This window comes from Arvicanthis niloticus, chromosome 3 (assembly GCF_011762505.2).
Source record: "Arvicanthis niloticus isolate mArvNil1 chromosome 3, mArvNil1.pat.X, whole genome shotgun sequence".
NCBI lineage: Eukaryota > Metazoa > Chordata > Mammalia > Rodentia > Muridae > Arvicanthis > Arvicanthis niloticus.
This window is the reverse complement of record NC_047660.1, coordinates 65470103-65484666: the sequence shown is the minus strand read 5'-3', so window position 1 is coordinate 65484666 and position 14564 is coordinate 65470103. Positions and strand designations below refer to the sequence as shown.

The 14564-nt window shown below is 38.9% G+C and overlaps 1 long non-coding RNA gene across 2 annotated transcripts in view; it reads right to left on the bottom strand.

The window, feature by feature from the left end:
• The window catches only part of LOC143441725 (uncharacterized), a 34628-nt gene that overhangs the window by 4267 nt on the left and 15797 nt on the right, over positions 1–14564 (bottom strand). Inside the window, exon 6 of one of the 2 annotated variants that reach the window (XR_013109365.1) lies at positions 1584–1921. The exons of the other annotated variant lie outside the window; for it this stretch is intronic. This is a non-coding gene — a long non-coding RNA (uncharacterized LOC143441725). Of the gene's footprint in view, positions 1–1583; positions 1922–14564 lie in introns of those variants that run through there. 2 annotated transcript variants of the gene reach the window in all.

Here is a 14564-nt window from a genome sequence, read left to right as displayed (position 1 = left end):
TCATAAGATGTATGATTTAAAAAAAAAAAAAAAGTGCAGCAGAACTCCTGGGAGGCCTATAGACTGTTGGGTCTTCAGAGGAGCAGACAAGCTGGAGATCTGTGTATTTATGAAACCTAGTTAGTTCTATAAAGGCTTGCTTTCCCGATCATTATATAAGGACATCTGACACTGTAAAAAGCTGTTGTGGTGAGTGTGCATAGCCATTTGTCATTACTGATGGGCCTTCTTGGCCACAGTAATGAGAGAAACTCCAGGCTTGTCACTTGTTATGACATACACTTTTTTCCATTCTTCAGCTTCGTAGTTTATAAAATAAAGACAGTAGCATTTTCTAGCTCACAGATTAAATGATACTACTTAATTCATAAAATTAAGTCATCTGCTTAAGACGCATTCTCACCAGAATTGCTTTAATAGAAGAACAACAAAAAAGTTAAGAGGTAAATCTTTTTCACCTTTGACCGCCAGGGGGCAATGTTGCATAGACCGAATGTCTGTACAGAAAAAACCTGTCTGTGCAGAGAGCCCTTTTACTTCGCAGCTCTCAGAAGTGCAGTTCTAAATAGAAAGGGCGGCAAAGCAGTCATTGCCAAGGGAGCATCTCTCAGTTAACAGTCTCCAAGTCTTAACCACAAGGAGATTACTCTGAATATACCTCTCAGCCTTCTCACTGCCTAGCCATGTTCCCAGTGACCATTCTGCTGCTCAGCGCGCTTTTCTCACTGAGTAAGTATTATTTCAGTCCTTACTTTTGTTTCCACAGAAACATGTTCCTAGCCAGAATTCCTACAAGAGACATAGTATCATTACAAGAAGGTCTATGCTGGGCTCACTGATACTACATTGGTATTACAGGAGGAAACAGTGCCCAGTCCGTGGACCAGCCTGATGCTCACATCACCGTCTCTGAAGGAGCCTCACTAGAGCTCAGATGCAGTTATTCATATGGTGCAGCACCTTATCTCTTCTGGTACGTCCAGTATCCTGGTCAGAGCCTGCAGCTTCTCCTCAAATACATCACAGGAGACACCGTTGTTAAAGGCACCAAGGGCTTTGAGGCTGAATTTAGGAAGAGTAACTCCTCTTTCAACCTGAAGAAATCCCCAGCCCATTGGAGCGACTCAGCCAAGTACTTCTGCGCGCTGAGTGCCACAGTGCCTGAGGCTGCAGGGGGAGCTGAGCGCAAACCTCCTGAGACTTTCTGTGCTTGAGGGCACACCAAGAATGATTCACAACAAGGTCACTAGTAATGAAAATAAGCAACGTAGAAGAGCAAGAATATGAAGAAGGTTTGACTCCTAAAAAGAAACGGAAATTTGGCATATTCCTCATTTTACTATGGCATCATGTCTGAATTAATTTAAGGGAGATCCTCAGGTCAATGTCCTAATGTGTGGAGGCGCTGAGCTGTAGAGACACTGCACTCAGGACTACAGTATAGCGTGACCAAACCTGACCTCCCAGTTTTCCCCAGTCATCCAAATGCTGGCTAGATCACCAACATTTATATTTCAACAGTACTAACAACGGCATTTCTAGCTATAACATGAGTAATCAGAGATTTTTGCACTCACCTCTCACATATAATTCACTATAAAATTCCAGAAATTGATCTGCCCACTAGCCACTGCTACCTCCTTGTGTAAGCAGTGATGGGCCTCTAAAGTACCTTGCTGCATGCTGTACTCCAGTCTACTCCGAACACAGCAACCAGTGAGGTTCCTTAACACAAGATGGTGTCCTATTTGACTCAGATCCTTGCAGTGGTGTTCTGTTTTTCCCAGAGTAAAATCAAAAGTCTTCATGGTAGCCCACTGTAGTCTCTGCAGTAGACAAAGCTCTGTCCCATATATTTTAAAGACTTCTTGAAAAATGTCAGTCCTGACTTCTAAAGACAAATGAAAATATCCTGTAGAAACTATAGTAAAATAGGAACATTTTGAAATAAAAACAAATGGTGAGAATTCATCCTCAGACTTCTAAAAAACAATTTGTGTGTCTATGTGTTCATAAGTACACACATCTACATATGAGAAAAACCCCAAAGTGTTTATCTTTCTGAATTGGGCTTATTAGTAATATAGTGAATCTCTCAGGGGTAAGGAAGAAGGCCAGCAAGAGTCGGCAGGGGCATGGGAGAAGGCAGTGGAGGAAGAGTGGGAATAAGAACAAAATACAATGATGTGTAATTTTAAACAGAAGAAATCAAGAAGGCATTCCTTCACGCTGGATGGAGAGGCTCTCCAAGAAGACTGAAACCTTGCGAAGGAAGGGAGAGTGGCAGAAACAGTAAATCTACAGCAAATACAAGAAACAAACCTTCTCTTTTAAAAATAGGTATATTAAGATAAAATTATATATGTAAGCCTCCCATATTTAATACTCAATGTGATGAGTTTGGGCACACATGCACACCCTTAAGCCCACATCACAGTCCCTCCTCTGGGCATTTATTTGTTGACATCATTGCTATTTCTAAACATCTCACACACAGTTTGTCCTCTTAGGTCTTAAGCTCACATTGGTATTTTGTTGGCTATGCAGCCTCTAAAACAGACTCTTGCATGACTGAAATGCTGCAACCACTGGATGGCAACTGCTCTATTCCACTGCCCGGAAAATGACATTCTTTTTTGTGTCTATTTGACTATTTTTAGATACTCGTGCCAATGGATTCAGTATCTGCCCTTCTGTGACTGACTTATTTCATTTACTATAATGTCATCTATTTTCATCCACTTCATCACAAATAGAAGAATGCCCTTCATTCCCAAGGCTAAACAGCACCCCATTGTGTCCGCATGCCACATTCTAGTCATTCATTTGTCAATGGACTCTCATCTTGTTCAGATTGCTTCTATTTCTTGGCTACATTTTAGATGATGAAGCACAGAACCCCAACACTGTATCATGAAGATAAAGCTCAAAATGAATTAGACTTGAACCTAAGACCCCCAACTCTAAAACTATTGAAGAAGATATGAAGAAGAAGCATCATTGCATTGATCTTAGAAATGACTTTTGTGTCAAAAGTACAAGCAAAAACAGCAAAACTAGGCAAGTACAATCGCATAAAATGTAAAGCCTCTATGGTGGTTTGAATAGGTTTGACCCACATAGATTCATGTGTTTAAATGTTTGGCCATAGTGAGGGGCACTATTAGGAGGTGTGATCTTCTTGCAGTAGGTGTGGCCTTGTTGGAGGAAGTGTGTCACTGTGTAAATGGGATTTGAGGCTCTATACTCAGGCTCTGCCCAATGTAGAATGACAGTTCTTTCCTGGCTGCTTGCAGAAGACACTCTTCTTCTGGCTGCCAAGATTAAGACGTAGAACGCTCAGCTCCTTCTCCAGCACCATGTCTGTCTGCATGCTGCCATGCTTCCCACCATGATGATAATGGACTAAACCTCTGGAACTGTAAGCCATCCCCAACTGAATGCTTGCCTTTATAAGAGTCTTTGGTCATGGTGTCTCTTCACAGCAATAAAACCCTAAGACAGCCTCCAAACCACAGAAGAAAAAGCATATGCAATAAGAAAAGTATTTGCAAGCTGCCTATCTTACAGAAGAGTGGTGCCCAGTATATGCAAGGAACTCTATAACAAAGCACTAAAAGGCAGCCTGGTTTTAAATGCTAAAGGCTGGAGAAAGAAATTTCCAGTAAGAAAACGTGTGAACATCCAACAGCTGTGCAAAGAAGTTTTCAGTACAGATCAGAAATAATAAAATGCAAGACTAAATTAAAGTGGTATATTAAATCACAAACAGCAAGTTTTGGCAAAGCTTGGACCCTTGCACACTGTTGTTGAGAATGTAACATGGTGTAGCTGCTATAGACAACATGAGTGTTCCTCAAAAAGTAAAAAGTAGACCTGTAGGCTTAGATTTTTTTAAACCTTACTTTTAATAAAGGCTCTCAGATTCTTTAACCCTCCTTCTAGCCCACCATCCAAAGGTAGGGGAGAAAAGATACTAAATAGGAGAAGGGGATGTGAACCTATTTAGAATTAGTTCTTTCAAGCGATTTCAATCTCTTTGTCAGGATACCAGCAGTCCAGTTAAGTAGTGTTAGGATACCAAACATGAATCAGCAGTGGTAGCATGTTCCAGCAGGAACAGCCAAGTTTCCACTGAATCCCCATGAGTCAGAGACTGACCAGAACCAGCTGGGGCACCAGGAGAAGTTCTCTGCCATGCCTCTCTCAATGAAGTGATGATCAGCAAAGACAGGAGACCAGAGAAGTGTTGCAAGACTGGCATTATATGCAAGCACCCTGCCACTATACATTGAGTCCTATTTATACTCTCTCCAAACATCACATATCCTCCCACAGGTCTTGTGCAGCAAAATACCATGTGAATCTGTCCTAGTAAGACACCATACGAGTCTATATCACATGGCATAACCAGAAACTTCTACTTCATACATCATACACCATACGAGTCTATATCACATGGCATAACCAGAAACTTCCACTTCATACGTCATTCAGCAACCCAATGTCTAAAAGTACGTCTGAGAAGGCTGAAATCATACTCTCAGCTTTGGTCTCTTTATATTATGTATATAAAAAAATCTGCATTCCCCTGATTCACTGTGCATATTACACTAATTTCTCTTTTTGAGCTATCTAAAGTGCACATCATTACATTCTGACATTTTTGAGGTCTGAAGGTAGAAGACATCTGAGACCTAAGGAGAGAGTAAAATAACTTAAACTGTTTTAAGACTTAAGTTTTTTTCTTAAAAAGAAGAAATAATAATAAACAGACTATGAATAATTAAGTGTGATAAATAACATCATCCTCAGAGAAACCACAAAAGACATGAATAGAAATACGTCAAAAACTCAAATGAAGACATATATACATACATAAAGTTTCTTGCAAAGAATAGAGAATGAAATACTAGGAAGCAGAGCTGCTGGGAAGGTATGAGCAGAGAAGTATGGAGAACAGGCACAGGGTAAAGTTGGACATGAGCAATAACTTCTTATATTCCAGAGCCCAAGAGACAACCAGGTTAGGAAAGGGGGCTTTTATATTTTCAGTGCAAAGAAGTGATGTATGCCTGGGGTGATGGATATGTCAGTTGCCCTCTGATCACTGTTGTGTACATGTACGGAGCCTTACACCATATCCCACCATAAGCTTATATTGAACAATGAGGCTGAAATAGTAACAAAAGGCCTAAAACCTAAAAGAAAGACCAAGCCCTGGATTCTCTGCTGAATTCTACCAGACTTTAATGAAAAAATAATATTGTAAGGCCCCCACTAAGGGAAGACCTCACCCAAGTCTCGGGAATTCGCGGCCACCTGTTTAACTCACAAGACACCAAACTTGATGTAATCAGCAAGAGGTATATTTCTGATCAGTATACTGAGGTCAAGACCCATGACCCACTCAGGGGCAGTGGGGTCTGACCCCCAGGCTTTGGAGACAGAAAGAATTTAAAGCCAAAAACCACAACTCAGGGGGGAAACTACAACCCAGGGGGAGTGAAGGAGGGTTATTGGAGAGTACCTGTGGAAAGTCCCAGCCCATTATTCAGTTTGTGACAGAGTCTAAGGAACATTTTGTATAGGCTATTCTCTAAGAACTTGTACGTAATCAGCCATCTATCTTGTGGTCAGCCAAGTTCCTGAAACACAGAGCTCATGACCAAGCTGACCTGCACTCTTGGTTCTGCTTGCCTGTTAGGAGTTTTTGAAAAATTTTAACCTTTTCAATATCAGTATTTCCAAAATTATTCTGTAAGCTAAAAAGGGAAAGAACTGCAGTAAAGTGAATTTACCCTGGTACCTATATCATTTAAGGACACAAGAAAATGAAGAAAAGTATAGCTCGGTCTCTTGATGAATATGTGTCAGGGGCCATCATAGATAGGACAAGCTAATAAGGAAATGATCTTCCTGAGATCACTCCACATTGGATTAAAAATCTACTATAAAGCTCTGGTATACATGGCCCATGAGAAATTTATTTTAGGAAAGATTCCTGCTACTAATATGCTTTTCCTGGTATCATTACATATATATAACAATCACTAATTTCTCTTTTTGAGATATCTAAAGTGCATATCACTACATTCTGACATTTTTGAGATCTGAAGGTAGAAGACATCTGAGACCTAAGGAGAGAGTAAAATAACTTATTATTAATATTGATATTATGTATTGTTAATATTAATAATTATTAATATTGATATTATTAATTATTAATATTAATTAATATTGATATTAATTAGCCCACCCTTTTGAGCAGATCTCCGTAGAACAATTAAGATTTACTGTCTTGTAGTGATGCTATATAGATAAGTAGATGATTTCTTTATCTTTAATAATGATCCTATAAGAATTCCTAAATTTATAGTAATTATCAAGCTCTTTTAATCACATTGCTATTAAATGCTTTTTGATAATCAAAACTGCAATGAGAACTCTGCCAGTCTTTAGTGTCATGAGTTAATTGCTTCTGAGATAGTAAAGAGACATTCTGCAATTTAGAATACAAGAGGTTGTAAAGCCATTAATCAAAGGTCATAAAAGGGGAACTAATGATTTAGTATAGGTGCTAGGACAGAAGACACAATATTGACTGGATTTATCTATACAAAACTCCTCTAATAACTTAGTTATGTTTTTTAACTCTCCATGAACCTGTGGAACTGTTACAGGTGATGAATGTTTAGCCAGATAATTACTCCTAATGGATATGCATGTAAACATTCTCTGTTATAAACTTATTCAATTTATGATTTGAATTTATGTGTAAACTTGTGATGAACTTTTTACTATGTCATCATGTATTCTAAAAGATGTGTAAGTGCTGAGGATAAAGAGAAGAGGGCACTTCTTATCCCCCTTAACATTCCCCTTATCCAGCTTTTCTTAGATTTGGCTTATCCCCATTTTCTTAAACCCCTTATATCCCCCTCCTCATTTTTTACAAGCCCTTTCCCCCTTTTTCTTAGAGAGCTTTCATAAGAAACTTCTTACAATTTAGAAATGCACATTAAAATCACTTTTCAAAGTGTCCCTTTTTCTTTCTGCAACTTCAACTAGCAAGCTGAAAGTTAGAGCCATACAATTCCTGAAGAGATAGAACAAAGGCTGCTTTACTTAATCTCCTGCTGTTTTAGGATGAGGTGCTAAACAGTTTTTCAGAGAAACTCAGAAGGCAGGTCAGCTACTGAAGCAAAGTGACTTAGAATTGAGACAAGAAAACGTTTCATTATTATGCAGCAACCCTACATTTCTCATAAAACTAAATCTTATCCCCACTGACACTCTTCCCCCTTCACCACCTCAAGGAAAACCAGAACAAGAAAGAAGACCTGCCGGGGCTGGCCCCTGCAAATCCGAATGAAAAGTTCTCAGTGAAATATTTGCTAACACGAAGTAAATGCAGAAAGCAGGAAAGTACAAAGGGGCCATGGGAAGGGGTGGAAGGAACCCTAGACAGTGTAGTAGGGCACAGGTGCTATGGAAACGGAAAGAGGATACTGGGAAGGAGTTCATCTGAGGATGAAGGAGAGAGGATAGTGCAAAGATAGGGGAAGGGGTAGGGGATAAAGAACACTAAGGAGGATTGAAAAACCCATAGGGAAACATTATTTTACTTAAAAATACACGCGATATATATGTACTTAAAATATATAATATATGTACATGTCTGTGTATATACATATACATACATGCACATACATAATATATATGTACATATGCATATATAATTTAAAAGAAGTTAAGCTACTTGGTGTGATAATGTTTTTCTACAAGTGATACAGACTAACAAAAACTTCGCTGCCAGGCATGAGAATGCTCCCCTTGGAGTTGTGGATAGAAGAATTCCAAGAGATGCAGACAAGCAACACTGAATGAACTCAGAATATTCCGTGTGTGTGTGTGTTAAATATATTATAAATATTACATGTAAAACAATAAAAATTAAAGATGAAGACATCATGAATTTGAGAGGAAGTGGAAAGGGACATGGGAGGAGCTGGAGGGTGATGACAGTGTGTTGGAAATGATGTACATATAGCACTAATGCATGAAATACTCAAAATAAATGTAAAAAATATATTTGTTAACCAAATTCTATTACCTATCAAAAATATCATTCAGTCTGACCAAGTAAGCTTTATTCCAGGAATTCAAGTATGATTCAATGTATGTAAGTTAATAAATGTAATTGTGACAGCTAATCTTGGTTATCAACTTGACTACATCTGAAATCAACTAAAACCCAAATAGATGATCACGTGTGAAGAATTTTTTGTGATTGGATCATTCGAGGTTAGAAGACTCACATTTTCTTGTGGTGGCCTATATAAAAGAATATGGAAGAAGGAAGTGTTTAGCCTTTCTCTGCTCATCTTTGTTTTCTCTGGAAAGTTTATCTATCTTGACTATAAGGCATTCTTTAAATGATATTAGAGCCTGCTTCTTTGGGATTCCAATGAATACTGAAGATAAGCTAAGACATCCAGACTCATAGACTAAATGAACAACTACTATATGGTTGGAATTTTCATCATGAGATAGCCATTGTTGGAGTTACTGGGTCATAGCTGTAAGCCACTCTGATCTTTCAATAGATAAAGATTTATTTTAGCTGTACTGTTTCTCTAAATAACCTGACTATACAATAGCATGTCACTTTAGTGCACGTAAGGACAGATATCACACAACCATCTCAATATACAAAGACATTTGACAAACCAAACATTCTTTCATTACTAAAGAACTAGAAATAGGAGTTTCCTCCACATAATAAGGACCACACATGACAAACCTAAATCCAGTATCATACTGAATGAAATGCTTTCTTGCTCTGCTCTTAGTCAACCAAAAGTCAAACAAACAAAACCCAACAAACAAAAACCAGCTAGAGCAATAGGAGAAAGATATAAAACAGATATACACAAAAAGAAAAGAAACCCCAAAGTATCCTTATTTGCATACAATGTAATAGCATACATAAGAAATCCTAAATATTCCACCAGAAACTCTTATAACTGATCATTTCAACAAAGCAAGTGGATACAAAATTAACATACAAAAACCAGTGGTTTTCTATGCACCAATAGTGAACATGCTAAGAAGTCAAGAAACAGTCCCTTTTGAAATAGTTTATAAATAAATAAAATACATAGAAATAATATACCAATAAAGAGAAGAATAACCACAGTAAAAAATTAAAAACAGCAAAGAAATAATTTGATAAGACAATGGAAGATACAAAGCTCTCCCGTTCTCATGGTAACAGAACCAATCCAGTAAATATGTTCATATTGCCAGTAGCGACCACAGAGTCAACACAGTCACTTAAACACTCAAATTGTTCACAGAAATACAAACATGCAAGCCTAAAGTGCAATTGGGAACACAAAGACACCAAATAGCCAATGCAATCCTGAGCAAAATGAACAAGGCTAGAGGTATCACAGTAATTGATGTCACATTACACTACAAAACCACAGATGTAAAAACAGCATGGTGCTCGCACCAATATTGAGGCAAAAATCAAAGAATATAATAGATGACCTGGATGTGAACTCACCCAGATGCAAATCTGGTATTTGAAAATGCCAAAATCACATATTGGGAAAAGAACAACTTTTTCAACAGTTGCTCAGTGATGCTGTGAATACTGGATACCTACACATAGAAGGGTGAAAGCAGATCCCTGTTTCACTTGGAACAAAAATTCTAGTTTGTGGAGAAACATGGAAGACTTTGAGATTTTGAACTAGAAAAACAGCTGAACGTTATAAGCAAATTGTAATGTGCTGTCACGGTAGGAGCTTGGAAGACAGTAATGGATGCTAGAGGCCCAACTCAATGGGTTTCTAACAGGAGCAATATTAGGAGCTGGAGGCCTTTCTGGTGATATTTTTTTTAGTTTGTCATCTTCTAGGATGTGGATGCTTTCTACCCTCATTTTAAGAGATCTTGCCTAAGGCTAAATTAAAAAGTAATGCACTTATTTCTTTGATGGAGAAAGTTTGAAGGCAGACGAATATTGACTATCATGGGGTAACAATTCTTGTGCAGATCTACAATAAAAAAGAGCAAATGGGGAAAAAAGAAATACAAATGTACAGTTTGAAGAGGAAAAAGTGAACAGAGAAATCTAATGCTTATGCGGAAAGAGATAAGGAGTTAAAGGAGAGGCCTGATCTACACTGGCATAAAGGAAAGGACACCCTCAGGGCAATATTCTACCTAGATGAGATTCCAACTTGTGAAAGGAAGAGATCTAGGGAATTTTCTGCTCTTAAATAGCCATGAGTCAGAGCTGCTGCAAATGCAACTCAGAGGAATCAGGTTTCATCCCAAGTTCATAGCCAACCTTGGAAATGTCAGCTACTGTGGGGCTTTAAAGTCACAAGGAATACATGGTTAAGAGGAGCCACTGAGGCCAGGCAATACGTGGCAGGACAATCCATGCATGAAGGTCCCTTGAGGGTAAGAGACCCTAGGGGGTTATTTCATGAAGCTTTAAAAGTGAAGCCTGCATTGCTTTGGAGACTTCAAGATGTTGTACATGCCAGTAACATGTGATAGCTGTTGAGGGGAGCTGCATATAAGGACAATCAGCAGAAGAGGGGGCCGAGCTGGACAGGCTGAGTTATCTAAGCCTTCTAACATCAAACACGGAGCTACAGGATTAGGGTTTCTCCCTGTTGGCTTTCTGTCTTGCTTTGGCCCAGGACTTCCTCTCCGTGCTCCCATTCCTCTCTTTTGGAATGGCAATGCGTATTCTATGCTATTGTATATTGGAAGGGGGGAAAAGGAGGTGGATGAATAATAAATAAAGAGCAAAAAGTAAGTAAATAAATTGTAATGCAATACTAAGAACTAAAATGATAGCTTAAAAACAGGAAGAGGATAATGAAACTACAGACAGACACCAATCAATAACATTAGCAAGTTCTGTAAGTCTACAATTCTAGAGCAGATCATGGGCTTTGTTATACAGTAGTAAACTCAGAGAGAGTATGGGAGCACTTGGCTTTATCATCTGTTTTAAACTATCAACTATGTCAACAATCTTCTACAAACTCATGCTTTTATTCACTTGATAAACTATACTAGGCAGAGGACAATGAAAAGTACCTCATAGTACATCCAAATTTCATCATGTGAGGTGGGACCTTACTGTTACTGGAACTATTCCACTATGTGTTTAGGCCACTGAAAGAATAAGATCAGGACTGCTCAACTACACCATGAGTCAAGCCTAAGAACAAATGGTGAGTCTGAGTGAGCCACAATAGGTGCCAGCCTGTGGATGAGCCTAAGAAGCAAAATGGAGGCCTTCCTCTCTCCATGTTCCCATTTTTCTTGTAACCTTATTGTACTCCAATGTGACACTCTAGCAACATGCTGACATCTTTGTTAACTGCCAGAAACATTAATGGTGTGGCAGCAAGATGTTCAGCTTCTTTGTATTTTGTTTGGTCTGAATGTAAAAATCAATTGTGTCTGGGTAGAGAGGGAGTAAATCAGAACTCCCTGTGCTTTGTGCTAAATTTTTCTGTAAACCTAAATCTGCTCTAAAAATAGCCTATTACCCCTTCGAAAAAAAAACCAATGTTAATAGGCATGTTTTTAAAAAGAAATACCAATCCTAAGCTTTACCTTATAAAAATTATTTATTTTAACCGTCTCTCATAATTTCTTGCTTTCCTGTACTCTCTGACTTTTGGTATATGCTATGTTCTTGCCATGCATATACTGTGAAATATGTATCATAAAATTTTTTTTACATGTTCAATATTATTTAGTTATTCTATGAAAAGGAGAAGTAACTACTCATAAATAAAGTGCTATGAGTCACCTAAGAGAACAGGTTTGTATATTGGATAGACAGTAAGTCCAACTCTCAGTTCTGTACATTGACTTACAGTAGAAGTCAGTGAATATTTTAAACCTTGGAATTTTATTCATATACTGAAGACCATTATTATGACTCTATTCAGTCAACAGTTGTTTCAATGATCCAGCATGGAAATATGATTGGAGGGCCTAGTTTCTATCCTAGCTTAATGTAAACATTTAATAAATTCAGGGAAGACTGCTCTGTTCCAATGGAAAATGGAGGAGGAGTGGATCTGGGGATAGGAGAGGGCCTGAAAGGAGAAACTTTAGTCAGGATGTAATATACTAGATAGAAGAATAAATAACTTAATTTTTAAAAAGGAAGCAGAGTTCTATGACCACATGATCACACATTCAGCACCTTATGAAGAAAGAGCTGAGTTTTTTTTCATCCATGGGAAGACAATTAATCTCAGCGTTCTCTATTTATTATGTCACTGAGATGTTGTCTTTCACACACATGCTGGGAGTGAAGGATGGGCAGAACAGAAGACTGGTTCATGGAAAGAGGAACCTGGGGAGCATTGTGAAGCTACAGAACACATATTATCTCAGGTGTTCAATTACATGGCTGGATACATTTTCTGACATCTGTGGAGGCTGAGCTGCAAATCTGACAGAGGGGAGCCTGGAACAGTACTCTCTAACCTTTGATTGATTTGTTCCTCAGACCTGGTCTACTTCCATCTGCAAAGCTGTAAAAGTCACGTGCTTTATAGCTGCTGCTCCCCGGGCTGATGAAAGAGGAAATCATTTTTCTTCTGTCCTGACACATCTCTCATCTTAAACTGCAGTCACATCTTTGCTTCTATACAATCTTGGTGCAGTTTCCTCTTTATTCTCATAAAGCATTCAAGCCAACTGGTCTGAGAGGAGAGGATGGTGGTACTAAATGTGCCCATTATTCAGCACATGAGCCTGTATTAAATGAAAGGAGACACTCGCAGTTTATTCCTGAATTCTTGAATTTTCATTCATTCAAACCTCTGCTGAACAGCTTCTGAGGACTTAACTCTCCAATGGTCATTTTCTATAGCAGCAGGCCCTTCCCTGGGTAAGTTGCATTGTCAGAATTAGAAAAGAAGAGATGTATGCCACATATTATCAAAGACATATTTATAGGATCAGACAAGAAAGAGTTTTAGAGAAAACTCAGTGATAGAAGCAAAATTCAGAATGGAATTTGAGCTCACTTAGGGGATGATAGCAGTTAAGAAAGGATAACGGAGCCTGGACGCTTGGAGATGCCATGTTTCTATGCAAAGCTCTGTGAGTGCAGATATAACCTGGAGTGTGTGAAGATATGTATGGAGTACTGGAGACAGTGGGGACAGTGGGGTCGTTGGGGACATGCTTCTTCCAGATGCTCCTTTGCCCAAAAGTGACTCCCTGGAACACTTCTGCCTTGAATGCAGATGTCTCTTCTTGCTTTGTCCCTTCCTTAACATGTCAGACTTTAGGCTGTATATCATCAAAGATCATATATTCCATAGAGGATAAGTTTCAATGTTCCAGTGCAGAGAGCCTACTGTGCTCTTCTCTTGGGCCTGCACATTCACACTCTGTTCTTTCCATGGTCCTTCTCTGAAATTACCTACACAGCTGTGACTATCCACACAGACCTGTAAGAGACTGGGCTTTTCAACCCTCCATCATGGATCTGGAAGGAGTCCATGAGGTCCTGTCCTTTCCCTAGAAGTTATTGGTAGATGATATTTGCCTGGGGAGGGGAAGGTGCCATTTTCTTAAGTGGCTTAACCACTAGTAAGTTGTCCATACTATAATAAATAACCACCTTACACATGCTCATGCAAACAACTTAGACAAAATCAGTGGATTAGAAAAGATATATAGAGAGAGGTAGTGAGGGAGCTATTGGGAAGATGTAGGGATCAGTAGGAATGGGAGGGGATAAATGATGCTAGCAGGTGAGTATGATTACAATATGTTGAATATAAGTATGAACTTGTCAAAACACATAAATAAATAATTTTAAGAATAAGATGTTCCAAGTCAAGGATTCAAGAGTCCTATGACAAATTATATGTACAGCTTCTCATTTATTCCAGGCACAAAGTCCCCAAGAAGCTGAGCCTGCCTCAGGTGAGCCAGAGAGATGCAGCCAGGTATGACTGTGCTCTGGGAGGCACAGAGTGATGAATGAGGCTGTCTCTATCTAATGCCCTCATGATAAAAATGGATGGAGAGCTGGAAAGAGAGTGAAAGAATATACAAAAGTATCTTCTCAAAGCCAGAATGCTAAGAATTATAAGCACCGCATTGTCAATTAGATAGTTTAGTCATTTATGAATTCCCCCTAAGAAGAAACCCTAATGACAATTTATTGACTTGTACACGGGAGCATGGGGCAGGCTATTGAACATTTGAGCAATCTGCACTTACACATTCATACACACTCAGACTTAAATCTGAATAAATACTGTTGTAGTAATTATTTTAAAACGGCCGCCAGTGAAGCAGACTACCTAGGATGCGGAGGCTCTACCTGGCTCAACCACGTGGCCAGAGGCCATGTGCATGCTGCAACTTACTAGAAACGGACAGCCAAAGACACCAGCCAAGACACCAGCGTGGGAGATGGCTCTGCCAATCTTCCACACTGTCTCTACAAGGCTGGGAATTTCCCAGACCATCCCGCCATCCAT